This window comes from Pinus tabuliformis, chromosome 1_1 (genome assembly GCF_031772625.1).
Source record: "Pinus tabuliformis cultivar Carrire ecotype Pingquan chromosome 1_1, CPIR1, whole genome shotgun sequence".
NCBI classification, from domain to species: domain Eukaryota; kingdom Viridiplantae; phylum Streptophyta; class Pinopsida; order Pinales; family Pinaceae; genus Pinus; species Pinus tabuliformis.
In genome coordinates this window covers 15,915,607-15,921,998 of record NC_142297.1, presented here as the reverse complement: position 1 = coordinate 15,921,998, position 6,392 = coordinate 15,915,607, and the positions used below count along the sequence as shown (strand labels likewise).

The 6,392-nt window shown below is 34.8% G+C and overlaps 1 pseudogene across 1 annotated transcript in view; it reads left to right on the top strand.

Annotated features, from left to right (window-relative positions):
* Positions 1-580: 580 nt before the first annotated feature.
* Positions 581-6,392, top strand: part of LOC149211383 (uncharacterized) — a 120,181-nt pseudogene continuing 114,369 nt past the window's right edge. Inside the window, exons 1-4 of the transcript XR_016249998.1 lie at positions 581-1,478; positions 1,585-1,657; positions 1,818-1,946; positions 2,057-2,090. The product of XR_016249998.1 is annotated as an uncharacterized LOC149211383 (transcript). The remainder of the gene's footprint in view (positions 1,479-1,584; positions 1,658-1,817; positions 1,947-2,056; positions 2,091-6,392) is intronic.

The window sequence follows — 6,392 nt, the reverse complement described above, 5'->3', positions numbered from 1 at the left end:
CAAAATGAAATAATGAGTATTCAATCGTGAAACTATCTCATGATTCATATATCAAAGAGTTAGAAATATGATTGATATTCATCCTGATATAATAAGAAAGTTAAAATATATATTGAAATCAAAGAGTTAGAAATAAGATTGATAGGTTATTAAAAATGAGACCCTTGTTTTTAAATTTTATGATATTTGTTGTTAGTAATAAATAACATGTAATTTCAAAAATAAAGATTATTTTAGTTACGAAATGTTAAAGGCAAAGTGTTCAGTCGTGAATATTTTTCATGACTTACCTCCATCCTCGTATATGACCTCCATCCTCGTATATAATATGAGGATATAATATAGATTGAAATCAAAGATTCCGAAATAAGATTCACGAGTTATTGAAAATGAGGCTCTTATTTTTAAATTTATTAAATTTGTTATTAGTCATACATGACACGTAATTTCAATAATTTACCCTTGTTTTCGTGAATTATCCTTTTAGCATCAGTCGTCAGTGTCGTCAGCCCTAGAGATGGCTTCTCTTCAAACATGTGATGGAATACTAGAAAGAGGAGAGGAAAGGTTATCCAGACTTTCCTCTAACCTCGAGTGGGTGGAAACTCTGCTAAATGAGGAACGTAACTCGGTTGTATACAACTTGGATTTAACACAATTTCCAGACATGAGAATTTAGTTGAATTAATAGTGTAGGAAGAGAAATTCAATGTGTGTTTAATTTCTATTTCAATTTCTAGTTAATTGAATAATAAAGACTGTCCAGTAAGGGGGTTAACAGCGAACAACACGGTGCAAATTGCTAACCGGCAACTTGTTTCTTATGGATGAAAGGAAAATAATTGCATATAACAAATGGAGAGAAGAGTCGAAATCGCCTAGTGCTATTCTGGAAAATACGCAGTTTAATGCAATTCTTCCAAACTTGTGCAGCATCTCTTCTTCATCTTTATCTTTGTTGAAGCTTATCCCTGCCATTCGCTGCATCAAATGGCTGCCTCCCCCTCCATTACATCTCCCAACGACTTTTATCACGTATTCATCAATCACAGGGGTCCTGGTGTTAAGAAAACCTTGGCCAGTCATCTGTACCATCGCCTCTGTTCTGCACATAATGGATTGAGAGTGTTTTTCGACAAGGAGGAAATGCAAGTGGGACACAACTTAACTTCTCAGATAATAGACGCAATTAAAAACGCCTCCAGCCATGTAGCCATCTTTTCCCCTCAATATGCGGAATCGGAATGGTGTCTCAAGGAGCTCGTCTACATGTTGGATTCCGGGGCTCCAATTATACCTGTGTTTTACCATGTGGATCCAGCTGACCTTCGGTGGACGCACAGAGAAGGTGGAGCCTATACTCAGGGCCTGCGCAAACTGGAGTCGCAAAACGATTCCACCACTATTCAGAAATGGAGAGAAGTTCTTTGTCGTTTTGCAGACGTAAGTGGATTACATCTCCAGGAAACGTGTAACGGGTAAGAATTACTCTCCAGATGTAACAAAGTTTTATGCGCAACTAAATCGTATCAATGTGTGTACACGTTTCTGACTCCATTTCTTTACTTCGTTGTGAATATCCAGTGACGAGGGCCTGCTCGTGGAGGAGATTGTTCAACGTGTATTGAGAAAGATTAAGAGAATTTTGTTGGTTCAGGTGAGTTGTTGTTTCAGCAAACCATTCTTACCAAAGTTGGAATTTGAATTGGAACCCATTCAATATAGAAAAGGTTTGGACTATGTAAGTTTAGGGAATGTAAATCTTTAATATTAAAAGGAATCTAATTGTTGTATTAACTTCAATCATAATAATATAGATAACTGTAGATGAAATTCGATATCATGATCAGCTAAAAGACCAAGGGAAGGAGGGGAATGAAGCCTATAGTATAAACGAGAATACGAGAAAGGAAGGGCAGGTTTCAAACCAAGAATTAGCTAGAGCGGTTAGCTAGTCAGTCAATCGATACTGTTATCAATAACTTCAACAAGCTTTTTAAAGGTAAAGAATTGAATTCCAATAAATTTTAATCATTTATAGTGTTCAATACTGTAGATTCAAGAGTATTGTGTAAGAAAGGAGTATGAAAGTTTAAGGAGGTGAAAGAATATCTTAAAAATTCCACTCGAGAATGGCCATACGATCTTTCCCCCAAAAAATGGAGGACAAGTTTCTCAGCGATCTAGCCTTGAAAAATTGCAGAAAATTAATGCATTAGTGAGAGAAATTACTTTAGTTCTGTTTGAAATTGTTTTATTTAGGTTAAAACGGTTAACAAATTATTTATTGACATAAATATCAGATTTGTAGATCTGTAACATAAATATCGGATTTATGTTAATTTAAATTTTAGATTTAAAAAATAATATAAAAATAATTTACAAAACCAAATGAAGAATAGATTTATGAGGAATTTGTAATTTTTTTATCAATATCTGTAATTTTTTTATTAAGTTAAATATTATTGTCACGGTACTATGTGCTATGAAAACCACAGGTCCAAAACCGCAGTTGTAAACTTTTTGGAGAAGTTTCTGAAAGGAGATGCTATGAAAACCACAGGTCCAAAACCGCAGTTGTAAACTTTTTGGAGAAGTTTCTGAAAGGAGATGGTAGTGCCTAAAAAGACCATTGTTTTATTGCAAATGGCCATTAAACAATTTAACCTGAGGTTTACCGACCTTTAAATAAACTACATCAAAGATGAATAGTATTAGCAAAACCATAAATACCCATAACCCTGAAACCCAAAACCACCATTAACTTGACAGACTCAAGTTTACCAAATACACCCTCACAATTTCATAAATCCACAATTGCCATGATATCCAAGACTTTTACAACCTACTCTGTTTGACTTTTACACCTATATCAATTTGAAAGACGCAGTTGTATCTTCGAAATACCGAGTTCGAAACACGTTCGAAGCGGTATTGTCTGTAACCAATGACTTGTCGTCCGCGGAGGATCGGTTGGGATTCAAATTCCTGTCCTTGGAAGGCTGTGAGGAGGAGGCTTTTGATATTTTAATTAAAAAACTAGTAGCTGGAATAACCTGGGTGGAAACTTATTCTGTTTTTCTTTACAAAATTAAAAGTGATCGGAGATCCTGATTAGGAGAAACAGAGCGAACAATCAACCACACTTCTTGGGAGTATGAAGGTTCGAAACTCTTTGTCTCCTCTTCCTTCGAGTATTGACTGACTGGGTAGATCGGGTAGCAGTCGAAATTATGATTCACCCATTGATGACCCTTAAACGTCTACGAAAAATTAAAAGCAACAAGCAGGGCCTTTAATCAATTAAACCCAGGTGAAAGCGTAAATTTCAGCAATCAGCATTGAAGGTAGGAAATTAGATGTTCTCCATGAAAATTAATAAATTTTTAATAAATTTCTTTACCCTCTATATCGTGATATGCGCTAACAACTTGAGTCAAAATGGCTCCACAAATTGAGTCAAAATTGAACGCACACCAAGGCTCCTCGAAATCCTCGAATTTTTCAAAGATCCACTTAAGAGTTTGTTAAAAGTCAAAATCCTTGTTCATCTTGAGTCAAAATTGAACGTTATTGAACGCTCACGAAGGTCCTCGACTTTTTTCAAAGATCCACGTAAGAGTATGTTAAAAGTCAAAATCCTTGTTCATCTTGAGTCAAAACTAAACGCTATTGAACTCTCACGAAGGCTCCCCAATATTTTCAGAGATCCACGTAAGAGCTTTTAAAAGTCAAAATCCTTGTTCGTAGTTTTTCGTAAAGCCTTTAATTTTTTTCAAGGGTTTATTTAAAAAACCAAGGCGAAACTGTTGGTCACATTTCAAAGACCTTTTGAAAAATGCTTATGTAAGACATTTTAAAATGTTCGTATACTTTTAAAGTGGGCATTTTAATATTTTTTTAAAGAAAGAGTGTGTCAAAATTTTGGTTCTGGTAAGAAAGATAAAGATTATGTTGAGGGTGAATTAATTTGAGATTTTTGAATTATCATTGTTGTATGTCGCTACCGTAAGCCAGAGCCAAAGCAAGAGAAAAAGTTTAAAGTTTATTAGTTGGAAGTTGCGCAGCAGAAAAGCTATCAGAAAGATGTTTTCATTAAAAATCTCTATGTTTTCAAGTCAATTTTTTTTTTGTTGAGTGACGGTGAATTAATACTCAACAAATGGGAAAAACAAAAAAAAGTTAAAAAAGATGAAGGGATACCAGAAAATGTGATGTTTGATATTTTTTTATTACGAGAATCAACAATTAAAATGAATCAAGCAAAAATGACCACGGAAGCTTGGCATACCCTTAATTCGTGTAAGGGGGAGTAATCCAGTGGAAGATGAAGAATTTGGTGAATCCCAATGTGCTCAGTCACAAGTGGATGATGAGTGAAGAATTTGCAGAAGAAGCAGAGAAAGAGCACATAGATGCTGGTGAACCCCACTCCACTGTGCAAGCCACAAGGGGACGAAAATTTGGTGATTCCAGCGACAGAGCTTGCTGATTACAATTTGGCGATCCCAACTTCAGAGCTTGCTGATTAGAATTTGGTGATTCCATCGATAGAGCTTGTTGATGACAACTTGGTGATTCTAACAACACGGCTTGTTGATGACAGTGAAATTTCTATTGGAGAACTCAATGCTATGGTAAATCCAACAATTAATATTGTTGATGTAAACTTTGATAAAGAATTTTTGGCTAATGATGAATGGTTGCAAATGACCCAACAAAAACATGATATCAACATGATGCTATATGGTGAGAGAATCTCATTAGAGTTTGCAAACCAAGTGGAAGAAATCCTCCTTGAAGTAGCGGAAGAAACACAGGCAGAGAAGGAAGCCCACAAAGAGAAAGCAATAGAGACAACCAAGTGGAAGAAATCCTCCTTGAAGTAGCAGAAGAAACACGGGCAGAGAAGGAAGCCCACAAAGAGAAAGCAATAGAGACGAAGACAGAGAAAGAGACTGAGAAATTCTCATTTCAGAGCAGAAGGAACATAACCTATGTGATTCTGCAAATGTTTTTACACTTACCATTGATTTCCAATGTGGAGGTAAATAAGATGAATATGAAAAAGAGCTAAATTACCTTGAAACATGGCTTGCAACACCATGCCTTGATAAACTCTGTATAGAAGCTGCATAAATGCATGTTGAAGACATCTTGGATGATAAAACATCAATAAAATTTCTAGTATTGGAGTCTTGAAAAAATATTTTTTATCATAAACTTATGTTGCAGCAAATTGATGATGAAGATCACACAATAAAATATAACATGTTTGCAGAAAATTGATGATGAAGATCACACAATAAAATATAACATGTAGCAAGAGTCCACATACAAACCATTTTTTGAAGAAGTCTAGGACATATTTAGCTATGTTACCAGAAATGAGAAACGGGAAACGAAATGAGAAACGAAAACGGTACGAGAAACGGAGTTTGGAGGTTTGGCACTCAAGAAACTAGGAGAGAGAAAATGAAAATAAAAATAAAAAATACAGTGTTAGTTTCAATTTTCAATATAGTTTCAACTAAATTTCCACCCCAAATTTTATTAAAAACCTAAATAATTTAAATAAGAAACTGATGCTTAGCAAATTGACTATTAAATATATACATTCTTATGCCTCCTAATCAATTAAGTGTATACATTTTTATGCATTTTGGGCCTTCAGCTAATTATTGTTTCCTTAAAAAAAATTCCAAATAATTAGATATATATATATATATATAAACAATAAATAGAATTTGCAATTAAATGTGAATTTCTTGAGCCACATATAGAATAGTGTTTAAACTATGAATTTTAACAATATATATGTTAAAGGAAAACAAATCAACTAAAAAAGGGACAATAGTACAGAAATGATCAACTTTCTATATACTTGGCATAAGCCTCTAGGTTATTGAATGAATACATGAGTGAAATCTACAATAAAGAGTGAAAATACAAGGCTGAAAATGACATGCAAAAGAGCGAACTACCACCGGTAAAAGATTTCCCATAAAATATATGCACCCGTTAACTAAAATAATCGTAGAAAACAGCGTTTCCGTCTAGTTTCCGTTTCTTACAAGTTTTTTATGGGAAACGGGTGGCAATGGTCGTGGAAATGAAGTCTCACCGAAGTGGAAATGAAGTCTCACCGAAGTGTCGATCTTGGGTTCGATTCTTGTGCTACCCTCCCTGGAAATGGGGTGAATAACGGACATGTAAAAACTCGAAAATGAGAAGGTCCCACCTAAGCTTACAAAAAAAAAAAACCGTAAAAAACGGCGTTTTCGTCTGGTTTCCGTTTCTTACACGTTTTTTACGAGAAACGGTGGCAACCGTCCCATTTCTGGTAACATAGATATTTAGACAATCTGGAACAATGGAAGACATGCACAAAC